This window comes from Macaca nemestrina, chromosome 6 (assembly GCF_043159975.1).
Source record: "Macaca nemestrina isolate mMacNem1 chromosome 6, mMacNem.hap1, whole genome shotgun sequence".
In the NCBI taxonomy this organism is placed as follows: domain Eukaryota; kingdom Metazoa; phylum Chordata; class Mammalia; order Primates; family Cercopithecidae; genus Macaca; species Macaca nemestrina.
The window spans coordinates 164,862,420-164,883,067 of NC_092130.1; positions in this window are offsets into that span (position 1 = coordinate 164,862,420).

Genomic DNA, 20,648 nt, shown 5'->3' on the forward strand with positions numbered 1-20,648 from the left:
GGTATGGACAAGCCAGGTTGTCAGGAAGACTCCGTGTGTGGGGATAGGCTGCACTGCATCATACGTGTCAACATACAGGTGAGCTAAGAGAGGTCCCAGTCTAGAGGAGTTGTCAGTTGCCCTAAGGCAGCTGGGGAAGGTGTCTCTGACGAGCCGACAGGACATGGGTCTGGAAGCATGAATGAATACTTGCCAATCAGACAAGGAGAGAACACTGTGGAACAGCTGCAGAGTAAAAGACAGGCATGTTCCAGTAATGGCGAGGCTTCCTGTAGGGGACTGTGGGCCACAGGTGAAGACATGACCCACCTTAGGTATCTGGGACTGAATCTCATATAGAAGCTGGTGTTCAAGCAGTGGGTGGTAAGATTTAGCAGGGTCATTTGTGGGAGATGGATGTTCTCTCTCCACCAGTTGCTGCAAATTCAAATGAGGCAATAAAAATACTAGGGCATCAAATGGGCTATGCTGCTTTCTTGCATTCTCCCAGGGGATGGCAACGTGCATCATTATGAAGAGGAAAGCACATCATAGGTTTTGTGGAGTGGAGGACAGTTTCTCCATTATTAGCCCCAAACACTTAATACATGTCATCATCTGATTTTTCGTATATATATATTTTTGAGGCTGAGTCTTGCTCTGTCACCCAGGCTGGAGTGGAGTGGTGTGATCTCAGCTCACTGTACCCTCTGCCTTCCAGGTTCAAGCGATTCTCATGCCTCAGCTTCCTGAGTAGCTGGGATTACAGGCGGCCACCACCACATCTGGCTAATTTTTGTATTTTTTAGTAGAGATGCGGTTTCACCATGTTGGCCAGACTGGTCTTGAACTCCTGACCTCAGGTCGTCTGCCTGCCTCGGCCTCCCAAAGTGTTGAGATTACAGACATGAGCCACGTCACTGACCCAATTTTTTTTTTGTTTTTGTTTTTCATTCTATACATCCCAATAACTAAAACCAAAATAAAGCAAGCTCTTTCTGTTGTTTTTGTTTCAGCCTGGGACTGCTTCTCTTTTCTGCTTTTTCCTCATAAGTTAACAATGTTAGCCTGGCCTATTATTTTTGATGATGGACAAATGCTCCCTCCTCCCTTGTCTATGTATGGGAGGAGGATTTGTCATCTAGCAACTGATGTGGATTTATTTATTTATTTATTTATTTATTCATTCATTCATTCATTCATCATTCATTATTTTCTGAGACAGAGCCTCATTCTGTCGCCCAGGCTGGAGTGCAATGTAGCGATCTCAACTCACTGCAACCTCCGCCTCCTGGGTTCAAGCAATTCTTGTGCCTCAGCCTCCTGAGTAGCTGGAATTACAGGCTTGTGCTACCTTGCCCAGCTAGTGTGTGTGTGTGTGTTTTGTATTTTTGGTAAAGATAGGGTTTCACCATGTTGGCCAGACTGGTCTTGAACTCCTGGCCTCAAGTGATGTGCCCACTGGGCCTCCCAAAACGCTGGGATTACAGGTGTGAGCACCACGCCTGGCCTGATATGTCACTTTTAAACAGGGGTATTGCTTTGCCTATATGTCTCTGTATAGCTTAGGTTTTAACTTACATCTTTTAATAGCAGTCAGTTACAAATATCTGATATTTTAAACTTCTCTTTCCAAGTTCAACCTTTTATAAACTAAGATGTGGCAAAGTTTGTTTTAAATTATGTATGAAATAAATATTATATAATACATAATAAAATGTAATATATAACAATGTAATATATAATTATTATATACATATATATTATTTATATAAATCACATAATTTATACAAAAATCATTTGGTGTTCTACATGTTAAAAAATAATAGGTTAAAGACCTTAAAAAGGTACTTTAGGCAATTAGCTTAGTGCCAGTTTGTCAGTTCAGAAAAAATGTTTCCATCATGTGTGGGTGATACAGAATTTCAGCAGATGCTATAATTTGTAGCAAAGCTCAAAAGTTCTGGTCCCCAGTGGTACCTAGAGATTAATTCATTTCCGTCATAAAGGTGCCATTTTATAGACCACGGATTTATGTGGTTAATTCATTAAGGAATTTAAAGTTGTTTTGGTCAGGCGCAGTGGCTCAGGACTGTAATTCCAGCACTTTGGGAGGCCAAGGTGGGCGGATCATGAGGTCAGGAGTTCAAGACCAACCTGGCCAATATGGTGAAACTCCAACTCTACTAAAAATACAAAAATTAGCCAGACGTGGTGGTGGGTGCCTGTAATCCCAGCTACTTGAGAGGCTGAGGCAGGAGAATCGCTTGAACCCAGGAGGCGGAGGTTGCAGTGAGCCAAGATTGTGCTATGGCACTCCAACCTGGGCAATGGAGCCAGACTCCATCTAGAAAAAAATAAAAATAAAAAATAAAGTTGTTTTAAGATGTTTTCTCCCTAGGAAATATAGGACACTAGGAGCCAATGGGAGAATGAAAATAATGCACAGTTTCCTATAAAGTTTCGGTGGTGCATTTTTTAATCATTTTTTTTTTTTTTTTTTTTTGATACAGAGTTTCACTCTTATTGCCCAGGCTGGAATGCAATGGCACAATCTTGGCTCATTGCAACCTCCACCTTCTGGGTTCACGCCATTCTCCAGTCTCAGCCTCCCTAGTAGCTGGGATTACAGGCACCCACCACCATGCCCAGTTAATTTTTGTAAAGATGGAGTTTCACCTTGTTTGCCAGGCTGGTCTCGAACTCCTGACCTCAAGTGATCCACCCGCCTCAGCCTCCCAAAGTGGTGTGATTAAGTATTTTCTATGTCTTTTCCAAAATAAGTGAGAGCAGTCACTAAATTTTCTTGCAACTTTTCATATTGTTGAGTTTTCTACATGCAACATGGCTTTTAGGGGAGAAATTATCTTTTTCTGATATTACTAATAGGGGGAAAATGTTTGCTCTAATACGTACAGAGAAGGGAGCTTAATGCATCTGTCATGGTGAACTGGGCATTTAAAAATCTTGCCTATGGACCCATCAAGCAGGGATATTCGTGGCAACTGCTGGACCTCAGAAGGGGCATCAGCTGTGGGCAAGAGGATCCATGGAGAGAAACATCTTATTACAGCGGTGTAGTTAGCTCTTCATCACTGCTGCACAGGGGCTTTGGGACTGTGGAGCTCTGCGCAGAAGCTGCTGTGGCAATGAGAACAATGGGTGGAGGCTGTAGAAACTCACTAGGACACTCTTCCCATGATAATCTTGAGAATGTCGGGATTTACCAAAAAGGAAGAACCAAAGCATGGATTAGGAGACCAGCAGAAGGGAAAAAAAAAAGCACTCTTCAACTAAGTCCTTTATAATGAGGCTGCTTCTGTGAGCTGCAGCTCTCAGGATGCTTCCTTCTCTATAGCCCCATCCTCATTCATTAATCTTGGCTTGGGCAAACACGGTGGGGGCGCTCTCCCCACAGTGCCATTGTTGAGGCTCGTAGTGGGGCCCAGCTGGCTCCTGCTGGGCGTGTTAATGAGGATCGGTGCCCTAGATGAGCTGGAGAGGCTTCCCCTCACAAGATGAGGAACAAGTCAGGAGCAGCAGCAGCCGTGGAGGGGATGAGGAAAGGGTGGGGGCACAGTGACCAAGAGCCCAAAAGTCACCCTGTGAGGTGAAAAGGAGGGGAAGCTGCTAGGAACACAGGATAAGAGACAGGCTGGCTTCAAGTTTATGGTCATGTGGGGAATGGAGTCAAGTAAACTGGCATTGAGAACAGAGTGGTGTAAGTGCTGTTTTGCAGAAATAAGAACTCAAGGAAGAGCACATGGGAAGGACAAGTGACTGAGACTGAGGGTTCAGGGAGGGTCTCCTGAAGGAGGTCACCTTTTAAACTGAGAACCTGAAGAAGCAGGGGCTGACTGAACAGGCAGACAAAGTGTGCACAGGAAGCAGGCACATTTAGAGACGAGCAGAACACTTGGCAATTTACATGCAAGGGACTGATACGGTTTGGCTTGTCCCCACCCAAATCTCATCTTGAATTCCCACGTGTGTGTGAGGGACCCGGTGGGAGGTCATTGAATCATGGGGGCTGGTCTCTCCTGTGCTGTTGTCATGATAGTTAATAGGTCGCACGAGATCTGATGATTTTAAAAAGGGGAGTTTCCCTGCATAAGCTCTCTTCTCTTGTCTGCCAACACATGAGATGTGCCTTTCACCTTCTGCCATGATTGTGAGGCCTCCCCAGCCACATGGAACTGTAAGTTCAACAAACCTCTTTCTTTTGTAAATTACCAGTCTCAGGTATGTCTTCAACTGCAGTGTGAAAACAGACTAATACAGAGGTGCAGAGAGAGAGAAAACAAGGAGAGCCGCCCAGATGTCTCTTGCGATCTGCAGGATGGGGGAGCCCTGTGCTGACCCAGGTACAGGGAGCTCAGGGCAGCAGGAGTTGGCAGAATGATCCTATGTCCTTTGGTGGCTTTGCTGAGTTTGTGCGCACATAAGACAGCAACGTGGAGATGACCAAGAGGCAATCAGATGTGTGAGTCCAAAGCTTAGGAGCAAGATCGCTGCTAGAATCTTATATGTTAGGGACATAGATGGGACCAGCACCTGTGGGAGGAGTGGGGATGGAGCGGGGGAGAGAGAGTGTGCAGAGTCGGGAGAAAGACCAAGGGAGTTAAATGTTTAGAAGCCACAAGGGGAAAGACTGCTTCAAAAACAAGTCAAGAGTATCAAATGTTCCTGAAAAGTCAGATCAGGACTGTGAAGCCTGTGGCATTTATCAGCAAGGAGGGCCTTGGTGCTCTTGACAGAAGCAGTTTCAGTGAAATTGCAGGTGGGAGAGAAGCTGCAATCTAATTGTGAATGACAGTGACAAGTAGGCGGTGGCTGTGTTTCTCAGAGTGGGATTTCCTTTTCTTCCTCCTTTTTAATTTTTTATTCATTTGTTTCTCCTTCCTTCATTTCAAGATGTGAACTCCCTGAGCATGTTTAAATGGGAGTTGAAATTGTAAATAAGTAAGGATGATAAACCTCCCTGAGGAGGGTGGAGAGGGTGGGATCTGGAGCCCTGCATAGTGTTTGAGCTGCAACTTCAACCAGAAGTGAAGGAGGAGAGCGAGGGTAGGGTCACAGGTAAGTGCACAGCTTTGGTTAGAAGGAAATTAGGGAAGCCCTGCTTGGTGGCTTCCATTTTCTCTTTGAAATAGGAGACCTGGTACTTCATACTCAACCTCTCTAAACCAGAACTCTTTGTTTCTTCTTGAAAACCTGTTCCCCTGTCATCTCTGAAAGTAGAAATTGGATTCTTACAGTTGCTTAAGCCAAAAAATCTTGGCATCATCCCTAAATCCTTCATTCCTTTGTATCCCATCTTCAGTCCACTAGTGAATTCTATCAGTTCAGTCTTTACCATTTTTTTCCAAATCTAATCACCAGTCATTACCTCCCTTGCTGGTATAAGCCACCATCATCTCTCGCGGGACTATCTCAATAGCTCCTTGACGTCAGTTGTACTGAGTTGAATGGTGTTTCCTCCAAAATTCATGTCTTCCTGGAATCTCAGCCTATGACCTTATTTGGAAATAGAGTTTTGCCTATGTAATTAGTTAAGATGAAGTCAAACTGGATGAGGATAAGCTCCAAATCCAATGAGTGGTGTTCTTATGAGAAAACCAGGTTGAGACACAGAGAGACACAGACACACAAGAGAAGGCGACATGTGATGATGGAGGCAGAGATTGGAGGGAGGGAGCTGCAAGCCCTGAGGGCCAAGACTGTTGGCAGTCACCAAAGCTAACATGAAAGGATGTTCCCCTAGAGCCTTCAGAGAGACCATGGCCCTCCTGACACATAGATTTTGGACTTCTGATCTCCATAACTGTGAAACAATGTGTCTATTTTTTTTGAGCCACCCAACTATTGGTACTTTGCTATGACAGCCACAGAAAACTAATACACTCCTCTTGCTCCCCATAGTCCTAGCTCAGAGCAGCAGAGTCATCATTTTAGAATATAAATCAAGTCATGTCATTCCTCTACTTAAACACACTCGAATGGGGTCCCATCTCACTGAGAATGAAGTCAATGTCTTTGCAATGTCCCACAAGGTCCTACGTGATCTACCTCTGTGACCTAGGCTCCTACTACTCTTTTACTTGCTCAGTCTGGCTTGTGCGAGCTTTGAAACATATAAAGCATCTTCTGTGCTCACTGTTCCCTCTACCTAGAACACACTTGCCTGCATGTCCTCATGGACCACTTTGCTTCCTTCCTGTCATGAAGTCCTCTTGGACCACTCTGAAATGGTGCTTTCCTCCTGCTCTCTGCTCCCTCCCTCTGGTTTACGTTCCCTGGAAAACTTTCCAGCACCCAACATAGTGTATGTTTATTTCCTACTCTTTACCTCCACTAGAACATAAACTTGATGAAAATTGGGGCTATATTTTGTTCATTGCTGCTCCCTTGATTATTAGCATGACTGGCACACAGCATGTTTGGCACACAGTAAACTCTCAACAAATATTTTTTTAAATCAATAAATGAATATGCTAGAAATATAGATCAGAGGCGATTGTTGCAAGTTTGGATCAGAGGAGATTGTTGAAAGTTTAAATATGGTGGAAGATGGGAAAGGAAGGGAACTGAGAAAGAGAAGGCCTGTCTGGAACAGCAAGGTGACAGTTGATACCAGAAACCGTGACTTTACAGGGTCACCCATGTGAGCACCCCACACTTGGGTTTAAGTATAAAGTCTTGCACAAAGTGGGTTAACTTGTGCAGAAGGATGCTCTGATCAACACTGTGTAGTGTTAGTTGGACAAAGTTTGCATTAAAAAGAATCATGTGACAATGTTGAAAGCTAAATAAATCACCATTATTCACCTGCTAGGAGATTGCAGTGCATGTGCTGGTTAGATTATAAAACCACTAAGATTTCTTATAGCTCTCACACTTGCCAGTTCCCTTCCTCCCCCAACCTTCTTCTCCTCCTCCTTCATAATCTTATTCTTTCCCTTCTTCCCTTTCTTTTTCTACTTCATCACTAACACACCATTATCAGAATCCACATTAGCTTCAACTTCTTCTTTATCACAGCAGACTTCTGACCTCTTTCTGGCTGCCATCATTTCGGAAACAATGAGGAAATACAATTTATACGAAGGCTGGAAAACATTTTATCTTTCCTGAATAGGTTATCTCTTCAATAGTTATTCTGCCAGCTGAGATCCTTGGAAAGGCTCTACAAATATCTTATGGGCATTTTTGACTTGAATAAAGTTTTCTGAAAGGATGAAAGAATTTGTCTATTGGAAATACTTTAAGATAGGCTGTTTACAAGTTCCTGGTTGAATGTATTAGGCTATGATTAATTTCATCACTGCATATCTAGAATTGCTCTAACATCTATTGAATGATAATTACTCATTGTAACAGTTTCCTGAAGGCTTCTCTATGGGCTGCAAAAATGCCTATGCAATTAATCTCTAAATGCCCTCTGTAGCGTATTGGTGATCAACAGAGTCAAATGAAATTACATAGAGGTCTTCCCAGCTGGGGGAAAAATGAGGGGTCTAGCAAGAGCCAGGTTGAGTGATTCAATGTCAGCCCAGAAGCATTTGGTACAGAAGGCGTTTGCAACAGAGTTTTTTAACATGGAGTAACTTCTCAGGCTGTCAGCTGTACTGACACTGAGTGCATATGAGAGGAATTGTTTAAATACCTTTTCCCTAAATGTTCTCTCAGACTCATAATGTGTATGGGTCAGAAGTTTGCATTTGACAATTGTAGCTTATTGAGACTATCCTTTGGATGAATCTCGACTCAGGTTGGATTTCCATGGCTCCACCCACTTTTGACTGGGTTTTGCTGGATTTTGAGCAGCCACCACTTCCTGGTATTCAAATAACCATGAGGAAGAAGAACCCCATAAACCTATGTCTGGTGACCTAGATGCTCCACCATCCAGACCCAGCACCTAAAGGAGAGAGTCAATGGTGTGTGTGTATAAAGAGTGAGCAGGGGGATGTGGTCAGGAAGAATGAGCGGCTGTGGCAGTTCATGGCTCAATGTTACTTATGAAGCATCTTTCAACCTGGCTTCCTCCCTAAAAAAAACTGACTAATTGATGAGAAGGAAGATGCTGAGACACATGACCATGAAACAAACAGAAGATAATGTCTCGTATTAGTTTCCTGTTGCTATTGTAAAAAATTACCACTTTCTTAGTGACTCAATAAAACAATACAGATTTATTATCTTACAGTTATAGTGGGCAGACATCCCAAGCAGATTTTAAGGGGCTAAAATTAAGGTGTCAATGTGGCTGGTTCTGCAGGGGGCAATAGGGTTCAATTTGTTTTCTTATCTTTCTTTCCAGCTTATGGGGTTTCTCACATTCCTTGACTTGTCGTCCCTTCCTCCATCTTCCAAGCACACCACTTCAACCTCTGCTTTCTCATCACTTCTCCTCTCTGACTTTGACTCTCCCATCTCTATCTTATAAGAGCCTTTTGATTATGATTGGCCCACCCAAATAATTCAAGATAGTCTTCCCATCTCAAGATCATTCACTTTATCACGAGTTTTTTCTGCCTCATAAGGTAAAATATTTACAGGTTTGAGGGTGGCATAACCAGGACATCCTTGTGGGGCCATCATTCTGCCAATCACAGATGTGTTTGGTCTGAGCTCGTGTGCAAGCACATTATTCTGAGTCTCTAAGCTTTTGTTAGGGCTACCAAATGCTCAAGTCCTAGTTGGACATGGATACTGCCAAGCATAGTTCTCTGTATAGACCAGATAAATTTCCAGATAATTTATTTTATTATATTTGAGTCATCAAATTATTTACAGTTAAATCTTAGAAGCATGTAGACTCCAGGTCACCAACTAGCCCAACAAGGGAAGAGTGGGAAATGGAAAAATCCTGCTCTGCCCTCATCCCCACGACTGAAAGCCACCATTGCAACTACCAAGACAAAGTGTTGACAGCACGGCTCTCAGCACTTCTACTCAAATTGCAAATTGCTTACCTGCTTATGCTTTACCCATCACAAAACAATCTGCTTCAGTTTCATAGTAATCCCTTTATGGCAGAGAGCTCCCAGGGATCATTTCTTGAATTAAGATGCCCAGAGGAATTCACTGGCAATGAAATGGGATCAGAGAGACCTGTAAGCAGAATCATGTTGTTCTTTGAATTTCACTTGCTTTCATTTTTATTTAATTATTTGGTATAGATAGTAAATGTTATAATAAATTTAAGCATACAATTTGAAAATTATGAATGAGAAGGCACATATATATTTATTTATTATATATATACTATATATATACACACACACACTATATATATATATATATATATATAGTTGGAGGTGGGGCCTGGTGGGAATGACAGGATCATGGGGATGGTTTCTAATGGTTTAGCATCATCCCCTCAGTGATGTCTCATTAGTGAGTTCTCATGAGATCACTGTTTAAAAGTGTGTAGCACTTCCCACTTTGCTCTCTCGTCCTTCTGTTTCAGTCATGTAGGAAGTGCCGGCTTCCTCTTCACCTTCCACCGTGATTGTAAGTTTCCTGAGGACTCCCCAGCCATGTTTCCTGTACAGGCTGTGGAACTGTGAGCCAATTAAACCTTTTTTCTTATAAATTATCCAGTAGTTCTTTATAGCAATGTGAGAAGAGACTAATAATATATTGTCATCTTCCTTCCCTGAGGCCCTCAAATTCACACTGCCTGTGTTCCTTTGGTCAGTAAATGGCATTATAATCCTCCCAGTTGTCCAAGCCGGGATAGAGGCATCATTGTTATCTTCCACCTTTCCTGTGTATTTACTTCCTTAATATCATTCAATCCCATTTTCTCCATGCCCACTGCTACCACCTTAATAAAGACCCTCCAGATATCCTGCCTACTTTTCTCTAATAGCCTCTTATGTACTCTCCCAGCTTCTAGTTTTGCTCACTTCAAATTATTTCCTGTGTTTCTGTGAATCATTTTTCTAAGACATAAATCTAATCATATTATTGTCGGACTTAAAATTTTTCTAAGCCTTCTCTTTGCCTTTAGGATAAAATCCAAGCTCCTTAACATGGTACCCAAGTGCCTGGGCCCTTCCAATCTCCCCAGCTCCATTACTTGCCATGACCCCACATGGACACAACGTTCCAGCCAGAATGGAGGCCAAAAACCAGCATGGATCTGAGTTGGAAATTACACACTGTAACCCAAAAGTTCAAACACAAAACAAAAAGGAACTTTTACTTTTTGTAGCCTTAGGCTTCAAGTGGTTCTGGAGTCTCCACCCTCATTAAAGGTGTTACCTGGAGTGGGGGCAAGGCATTTGAATTTTCCAGTCAAGACAACTCAGTTTCTTCTGGTCTAAAACAATGTTCTGAATAAAAAGTTGTGTCTTTAGGGTAAATTTCTTTCTTAAAACAAAAAGGAATCTTTAACTCTCTCCTTTTTTTCCCCCTCTTTAACTCTGGAGGCAGAAGGAAAAAGGGAGGAAGGGTTATATATAATCCTACAGTGATGGGAGAGGAGACATTGGTGGTCACCTTATGATTCTATCTTATAGGCCCCACTGGCCTCTGTCTGGTGTAGATCTAATTGCCCCCAGTTTTTGGGTATAGGCTTTGAGCCTCACTGTATCTGCTGCACCAGTAGCCCGAAGGCCTCCTCTGTTGCCTCATCTTGCATGGTGGTTGCTCCAGAGTAGTTTGGCCATCTGCTCCCCACTGTGCCATCCCCATCTTGGCTCTCAGTGGGCCACCCACCATCTGAGTCTCACCCAGTCTTGCCAGTCTCACCTGCAATAAGCTCCAGGTTTTGGGCTGTCTGCCCTATGGGATTTACTTGTCCCAGGCCTTGAAAACTCCCATGAGGGATGTGCAAATTCATTCTTTTTCTTATAAACTAATTTTATTGAGTTTTAATGTACAGAAACTCATTAATGTTTAATGCACACGTTAAACTACAGTTGACAAATGTATATGCATGTGCCACAAATATCCCAGTCAAAATGTAGAACATCCTTACCACCCCAGAAAGTTTTTTCTGCTCCTTTTCAGTCAGTTTTTGTGCCTCCCAGAGGTAAAAGTTGTTGTGACGTCTATTGTGATAGATTAGTTCTGGCTGCTCTTGAATTTCATGTAAATGAAATATGTACATGCCATATACTACTGTACATACTTTTTGTATCTGACAATATTTGCTTTTCAAAATGTTTTTGGGATCCATCCGTGTTGTTGTATTTATCAGTTATTTGTTCATTTTTATTGCTGAGTAGTATTCTATTATATGAATATATCACAATATCAATTTCCCATTAATGGACATTTGGACTGTTTCCAGTTTGAGACTATTACAAAAAAAATGCCTATGAACTTTCTTGCACACCTCTCCCACCACTGTGATATCATGTAACCCTTCCTCGCTTTTTCCTTCTGCCTTCTAAGTAAAAGGGAAGAAAAAGGAAGAGGGTTAAACATTCTTTTTTGTTTTTTTCAAAAAGCTATTTATCTAAAAGGTTCAGTGTTTATTTAGAAGATTGTGTTTGTACACATTTGTAGTTTCAAGTGTAGAGGTCTTTTATATCTTTTGTTAAAATTATTTTTAAGTGTTTTATATTTTCATGTTTTTGTGTACAGTGTTGTATTTTTATTTATTTTTAAGTTGTTTATTGTTAGTACATAGAAACAAAATTGACTTTTTTATGTTGAACTTGCTAATTCCACTAATGATTCTCATAGGCTTTTATTGTTGCTGTTGTTGACTCCTTGATGTTCTCTACCCACACAGTCAAGTCTACATCTGTACGTAATGACTACTTATTTCTTTCTTTCTACGAAATTTGCGTTTAATTTTACCTTCTTTGTCTAGCTTCTTTTTTTTTTTTTTTTTTCGAGATGGAGTTTCCCTCTTGTTGCCCAGGCCGGAGTGCAATGTCACAATCTCGGCTCACTGCAACCTCCACCTCCCAGGTTCAAGCAATTCTTCTGCCTCAGCCTCCTCAGTGGCTGGGATTATAGGCGCCCACCACCACGCTTGGCTAATTTTTTGTAAATTTAGTAGAGATGGAGTTTCACCAGGTTGGCCAGGCTGGTCACGACCTCCTAACCTCAGGTGATCCTCCCACCTCAGCCTCCCAAAGTGCTGGGATTACAGGCATGAGCCACCACACCTGGCCCTTGGTCTAGCTTCTTAAGGTAGGATCTTAGATTATGGTTTTTTAGTCTTTCTTTATTTTTTATTTTTATTTACTTATTTATTTATTTGAGACAGGGTCTCACTGTCACCCAGGCTAGAGTACAGTCACGCAACCTCGGCTCACTGCACCAACACCACGCCTGGCTAATTTTTTGTAAATTTAGTAGAGATGGGGTTCACCAGGTTGGCCAGGCTGGTCGCAACCTCCTAACCTCAGGTGATCCACCAGCCTCAGCCTCCCAAAGTGCTGGGATTACAGGTGTGAGCCATCACACCCGGCCCTTGATCTAGCTTCTTTATGGATTTTTAGCCTTTTTAAATTTTAATTTTGTTTTCATTTTTTGAGATAGCGTCTCGCTGTCACCCAAGCTAGAGTACAGTGGTGCAACCTCGGCTCACTGCAGCCTTGACTTCCCAGGCTCTGGCGATCCTCTTGCCTCAGACTCTCAAGTATCTGGGACTAAAGGTGCATGCCACCACACCCAGCTAATTTTTGTATTTTTTTGTAGAGACGAGAGTTTTGCCTTGTTACCCAGGTTGATCTCGAACTCCTGAGCTCAAGTGACCTACCCGCCTCGGCCTCCCAGACTGCTGGGATTACAGGCATGAGCCACCACTGCCAGCTCTATTTTCTCCTAACTTAGACACTTTAAACTATACATTTCCTTCTAAGTGCCGTTTTTACTGCATCCTGCAAGTTTTGATATGTTATTTTCCTTATTCTGTACAAAATACTTCGTAAATTCCCCTGCAGTTTCTTCTTTGACCTATAAATTATTCAAAACTACGTTGTTTGATTTCCAAACATTTGTGGACTTTCTAGATCTTTTTGTTGTTGATTTGTGGTATTTAGAATTTAACTCATTGTAGTCAGAAAGATACTTCGTATGATTTGGATCCATGGAAATGTATTAAGATCTTTTTATAGCCAAGTATATGGTCTTTCTTAGGTATCAGCAATCTATTGCTTCATAGCAAGCTACTCCAAAACATAGTGGCCCAAATATGACCGTTTATTATTTTTTTAATAATTCTGTTGGCTGTCTGGATGATTGTTCTGCTAGTTTCCCTTGATCACACTCATGAGGCTGCATTCAGCTGGAGGGTTGGCTGGGTCTGACTCAGTCGGAGCACTGGCATGACTGGGCCTCTTTCCATGTGCTCTTTTCATCTCAGCCTGAGCTTCTTTGCATAGTGGCAGCAGCATTCCAAGAGGGTGCAAACAAAGTGTCAGGGCCTCTTGTGGCCTTGACTCATAAGTGACATAACACCAATTCTGCCATACAAGTCACAAGACCAGCTTACATCAAAGAGGTGGGAAAATAAACTGTACTTCTTGAAGGGAGGGGGGACTAATTAATTTGTGGCCTTGTTTAATGGAGTGTCCATGAAGGTTCCTATTTGGAGTCTTGAAAAAACGCTCTTGCAATTTTTGAGTATGGTGTTCCATAATTTTTTATCACCACAAATTGGTCAACAGTGTTAAAATCTATATCCTTACAGATTTTTAATCTATTTTTTTTATTCCACCATGATTATGGAGTTGTCTATTTCTTTTTTGCTTGTAAGTTTTTGTTTCATGGGTTTTAAAGCTCTGATTTTAGATATATATGTGTACATATGGAAATGTTATGTCTTCTTTATACATTGAGTTTCTTCATTATTAAATGTTCTTCTCTGTCTCTGGTATGGAAACTTATTTTGTCAGTATTAATTTTTCCATAGGAGTTTTCTCTGGGACTTCCCACTGAACCATCTCCCAGTCCAACATCAGAGTGGACATGAGGGGAAAACTTTTATGAGGTGTTCATGAAAGCAATCCAAAGAAAATATTTGACTGTTTAAAGTGGGAAGTCCTTAGAGGTTACTTTTTGCCTGATACTGTTAAAATAACTAGTCGAGAGACCATTGGGCTGAAATGCCTCTCGTGCCTTGAGTTTCTGTGTAAACAAACCAAATCTCACTCAAGGTAAGCAGCAAAACAAAACCTAAACTTAACCAATCAAAAACTACCAATTAACTTGACTAGGGACTTTCTCTGAGGAGTCATGAAGCACTTGTGGTCTAGCGCTGCCCAATTCATGAATTGCTGAATGCTCAAATAAACTTTTTACAACTCAAATGTGCCTAAGTCTTTTAACAGTATACATCATCTCATCCTTTTACTTTAAAATTATTTATATTTTATATTTAAAGTTTATCTCTTGTTTTTTTGTTTTGTTTTTTGTTTGTTTGTTTTTTCTTGAGACTGAGTCTTGCTCTGTTGCCTGGGCTGGAGTGCAGTGGCCCAATCTCAGTTCACTGCAACCTCCACCTCCCAGGTTCAAGTGATTCTCCTGCCTCAGCCTCCCAAGTAGCTGTGATTACAGGCAACCATCACCATGCCTGGCTAATTTTTGTATTTTTAGTAGAGACAGGGTTTCACCATGCTTGCCAGGCAGGTCTCGAACTCCCGACCTCAAGTGATCTGCCTGCTTCAGCCTCCCAAAGTGCTGGGATTATAGGCATGAGCTACCGCACCTGGCCAAGTTTATCTCTTGTAAATAGCATATAGATGAGTCCCACTTTTTTTTTCACTCTGAACATTTTTCTTTTATAACTTCCTTTTGCCATGTAAAGTGACATATTTCCTGGTTCCAGGAAAGGAAATTTGGATGCAACTGGGGGGCCATTCTTCTGCTTCACACATATCTTCCCTGCATTCCTCAGTTCTCATCCCCTTCCAGGAGCCAGTGTAATTCCCTTCAGGGAAAGTAAAATAATAACAATAATGTGCCAAACCAAACAAAAGCTCGGTTTTTAAATATGCAAACACAGCCTTAGGGATGAGGAGGAAATAGAATTTTTTTCTGGCTTTTAAGTCTCCCATGGAAATACAGAGGGAAAAACCCATTAATTAGTATTTCAATAAATTACCTCTCCACATTTTGTGTTTTTAACCCCAAATTTATCAAATTTTCTCAAAATCTCTAAAGATAAAAATGCCACTTAAAACAGGGGTATCAAATCTTTTGGCTTCCCAGGGCTACATTGGAAGAAGAATCTTCTTGGGCCACACATAAAATACACTAACACTAACAATAGCTGATAAGCTAAAAAGAAAATCACAAAAAAAATCTCATAATGTTGTGTTTTGCCACATTCAAAGCCATCCTGAGCCACATGCAGCCTGTGGCCTGTGGGTTGGACAAGCTTGATTTAAAATATCAATTTATGTAATTCTTTGTCAACATCTATTCCCAGAGAACCAATGATGAGTTTAGGCAGAGATGGATTTCTTCTGAAGCCAAGGGAATTTTTAACTGTCAGAAGGAGGTCTAGAGAGAGTGCACCACTCATTTCTCATAGATTTAATCTTTGTTGCTTGTCTAGATCCAATAACCTTCCAGAAAACACAATTCTGATTGCATTTTTGAGTTACACCCCAAGAGAGTTATGCTCAATAGCCTCAGTTCCATTAGAGATCTTCAGAGCCATGTTTATGAATGATTTGCACTAACTCCCTTCCAAATAAAAGTAAATTAAATCTACTGAAAGAAATGCAGAATGACCCTGTTCTTTTACTTTTCTTTTCATCTTTTCTTAAAACACTCTGGAGTATAACTTAGAGTCTTTTTCTGTTGCTGCTGGAAGAAATAAGTTCAATCAAAATGGCAGGTAAAATTTTTAATAGGACTTTATGACTCAAGTCCTTTATGTTTGGACTAAAACAGTATTAAAACACCTAGCTTCAATTAACTAAAACAGCTGCTTTTATGAGTAATAATTTTCTGGACATAACAGAGAGTGTATTTGAAAATATAGCACTAAAACTAAGTCAGAAAGTTTGTGTCTGCAACATACACAAGCTTGGAAGACCTGTGACTTACAGGTCTGGTAAATAATAGTACATTGCTATCATTACTGGTGTTGGACATAGAAGGTTCTGTGATTCTGCAGAGGCTGATCTGGAGATATAATCAAGATGGGTAGTTCTTTTAAAATAAATCTCCTAAATGTGTAGTTGCAGCATTCTACAGAACAGCAGAGCAAACGTTAGCTCCAATCGTTTCCACTTTACTTGGTAGTCATTACCAGAACAATATGTGTACTTAGGTAGAGACATGAGAAGTCTCAGCTGGGCATGAGTGTGGAGAGAGATTATAGCAGTTTGTCAGTGTCAGTGGAAATATCATCATCAGGGCAAAAGGTTGGAAGAGTGCTCAAGGTTTCATTCTCAAATGTCTGGTGCTTGCTTTATGCCACTAGCCATTGAGTCAAATCTAATTCTCATCCATTGTATGTGCTCTTTAGAGACACTTAGAATCAATTCTAGCTGTGCTCAGAGGTGTGCTGAATGTCTGGCTCCCATCCCAGCTTCACAACCTCACTCAGGGCTGACAGCCTTAAACCTCAGCAGCACCCAAGACTGAAAATGGAAAACTTGCCTTTAGAAACCAGGGTACTGTGTTGGAAAAATATTCATCAATCCTCAATTTTGTGCCAGACACCCTGGAAGAGGGTGAGGGAGGGAGTTTGGAGAGAAGCACATCTGGGAGGTAGGGCCAGTGTGTCCTTAGACCTGAGAAGAGGAGCCCCTGTCATGGGTGCCCTATAGTAAAAGGTGCTGCTCCAGTCCCTGTTAGCTGCATTCTCTCCATGGCACAAGGAGACTGGGGGACAAGGGCATGTTTCCACCCAGAGTCCTGCCAGAGCCCATTTCTTCTTTTAGACCATGCTCCGGGCAGCAGTCTCTCAGAAATTTGTACCCATGTGTCATGGGAGGGACCCAGTGGGAGGTAATTGAATCATGGGGTTGGATTTTTTCCCTGTACTGTTCTTGTGATAATCAATAAGTCTCATGAGATCTGATGGTTTTATAAAGGGGAATTCCCCGCACATGCCCTCTTGCCTGCCACCATGTAAGATGTGCCTTTGCTCTTCCTTCACTTCCTGCCATGATTGTGAGGCCTCCACAGCCATGTGAAATTGTGAGTCCATTAAACCTCTTTCCTTTATAAAATTACCCAGTCTCAGGTATGCCCTTATTAACATCATGAGAAGAGACAAATACACTGTTTTGCCATTAACTGCCTCTTGGCCAGCCCCAGGTATTAGGGATGTCCATGCTGCGGGATGGTCAGCCCCAGGAGAACAAATGCAGAGAAGAGGACCAGGTAGTCTCAGGAGGCTGACTTATGCCATTTGGGTAGGATGTGTGAATGAAGCTTTGAAGTATAGGCTGGAGGTTGCACACATGTGACCAAAGCCCTTGCAGTGAGGAAAGGATCCCGGGGTGAACAGAGAAAGGGAACAGACATGGAGTTCAAGAATTCTAAGTTCAAACCTGATCATTCAAATTTTGTAAGATACGTGTAAAGGTAATAGGATAAAACTTATTTTAACTGCTTTTAACGTGATTTTTTAACTCTTAAATATTAGATATGTAAATATTAGATAACTTTTATTAATGTGTACTCTTGCCTTGAACCCCTTAAATATTAGGAGAATGTCTGTGAGCATGGAATTATTATATAATTATGCATAAATAATTATGTATCATCAACTTCTGTGTGTGTCTCTGTAGGGGCCTTTTAAAATTTTTTCAGGGGTATCATAACATAATCTGCAGACCAGGCTTTATCTCTTAATATTTGTGTAATCTTGGGAAAGTTACAGTAGAAGTTTAACTTGTCAGACCCACTGATTGATACCCCAAGCACTCATTCCAGCTACCTACTGCTTCATAACAAACCATCTAAACTTAGTGGCCTAAAATAACTACCTTTTATCTTGCTCATTGATCTTTAATTAGGAAGTGCTCAGCAGAGATGGTTCACCTCTGCTTCACATGGTACATGGTAGAGTGGCTTGACTGGGGACTAGAGGAGCTACTTTCAAGTTAGTTCATTCACATGACTGGCAAGATGGTTCTCGTGTCAGCTGAAAGCTCAAGCCAAGGTCTATAGGTCTTGGTTCCTCTCTATGTAGGCACCTCTACAGTTTGTTTGGGCTTTCTGGCAGCACATAGCAAGGTTTCAAGAAGCAGCATTGTAAAAGAACAGGGCACACATGTATGGCATGTTTATAATTGAAACTTGGAGGTAATACGGCATTATTTTCACCATACTTCGTCAACTTAGTCACCAAGGCCCCTCTAGATTCAAGGGGAGAGGACATAGATTCTACCTCTAATGGAGGAGTGGCAAAGTTCTAGATGAGCACATGAGATCATACATGTAGTTACAACTACGTTAGGAATACATCCTCTATAGTACGCATCCTCTATAGTAAAAAGTTCCAGATGAGCATGTGAGATCTTACAGGTACTTACAACTATGTTAGGAATACATCCTCCATAGTAGACTCACACATTTCTGCTCTTACCAGGTGAATTGTCTAATAGTTAGTTCTGAGATCTCTTAATACTAGTCGTCATCACATAATTTAATTATATGTGATAACTAATGATGAAATCTGAATGTGAAAAGAATGCTTTTTTCCCCAGTGAAAACTAGGCTGAATGTATTGGAAGGACAGGATGTGAACAAGCCATGCAAATTGGGCACTGGAAAAATGACTATAAAAGATTAGAGAACAGTGAAAAAGAAATCTAGAAGGATTCTGCATCAGATTTCTTTACACATATCTTCAGGTTTATTTCACTTTAAAGGAACTAAAACTAGATAATGGTGAGCATATGTTATCTGTGTGGTTTCTTCCAGAAAAGCAGTGCTGAATTGCAATTAGCAGACCCTCTACTGAAAGAAAAAGCCTTGCCAAATTGATGTACATTCATATGTTTTAAAGAAAATAAAATGTTTAAGATTTGCATAAATCAGCTTTTAACAATTCCCAATTTTAATTGGCATTTTCAATTAATTTATTGTGGATACTTCTTGCTTTCAATAAGAAGGCTACCATCGTACTTGACTTCCTTTTTCTTCCATTTTCTCATCTGTAAAATAGATATCAGAATTATGATACCGACTTCATAGAGTTTTTGAGATAATTAGCTAAAACAATCTACTTAAACATGTGGCATATAGAAAGCATTTGATTATCGTAGTTATTATTCCTTTGCATTACATGGAGGAGAAACAGGCTTGTGATACTGTAGGTGATAAGAAGTTAACAATGAAGATTCGGGGAAGTGAAGAGGCTCAGAAGACCACCCTCCCATAGTCACTGTCTTGGAGAACTGAAGCAGCATTGCAGATCCTTAGGAGTTCTATGTCCTCTTGTCCTCTTTGTCAATAGCACCTATTGGGACCCACTCTAGTGAATTTGTCATTTTCAACCTCTTTTCTAGCTGCTTCTTTTTCTACTCTTGGAGTCTCACTACAACTTCCCTGCCTCTGTTTCTTCTCTCTACTTCTTGTGTCACTCATTCAACTAGTGCAGAGAGAGGCTGTCATTGGGTTGGCTGCTCTTTGTCCAAAGAAAGGATCATGTGTATTTGGCACTTGACCACCTTGTCAATCACCAGACTACCATATACATCATGTGGCCTTTACTTGAGAAGCAAATATCTGGTACAATCTGTTGTGGCCAAGATATCTGTGTCTAATGACACTGAGAGCAAGACAACACATGTACTTCCCCTCTGACCACAGGTGTAGTAACGGTATAGAGTCTCTGGAACATCAGTTGATGGCTGATGGTCAGCCTGATACCTAACTATAGTCATGGTGGACATTTATACTGGTGTTCACTCTGTTTGATCAGTGCTGGGGCTCTACCAGTTGTCTTGACATTCACCTCTGCGTAGTGATTATTGGAAGATAACCACTTGGAAGAAGGGGCATTATACAGTAAAACATGGGTGGAAATCAGGCTGTAGTTTTTAATCTTGGCTTCATCATCAGTAACTCTCTCTCTCTCTTTCTCACATACACACACACACACACACACACACACACACACCCTACATTTCTCATTCCAGTTCTCCAAAAACTAACTTGAAATAAAAGTCACGTATTACTATCACAAAATATTCTCAAAGTATGCACTTGAGCAAAGGCATAGAAAATTTTTCCTCATTATTCCTCCTGTGGGCTACACTCTGCCAGAGTTATGGTCTTAGATGCCTCATAGAAACACCAAGAAAAACACAAGCATTGAAGCCATTTGCCCAAGTGAAACCAGAATGTGACAACATTTGCCATTCTAACTGCTTAATATTTCAGCATCCTTCAATCGTTAGTGAATATGTACATTCTATCTTTAGAACACGTCTAGAGAAAACAGTTCCACAAATGATGCAGAGGGAATCCATCTGGAATCAATTGTTTAAAATGCTCAGCAAAAAATCTTCTTCTGTTTGGAACACTCCAATCCCCTAAATAAATTTAAGATTAAAATAACTCTCCTAGCTTACCTCTGGCCAGAAAGTTTGGGAAAAGGGGTGTTCCAACATTATGGAGTAAGAATTTCCATAGAAGATTCCGCTATGTTATGCCCAACATCTAGCTGATTTCTTCTGTCCTTACACCTCCCTAGTGTCCCCTACCTTGCATGAGCCTGG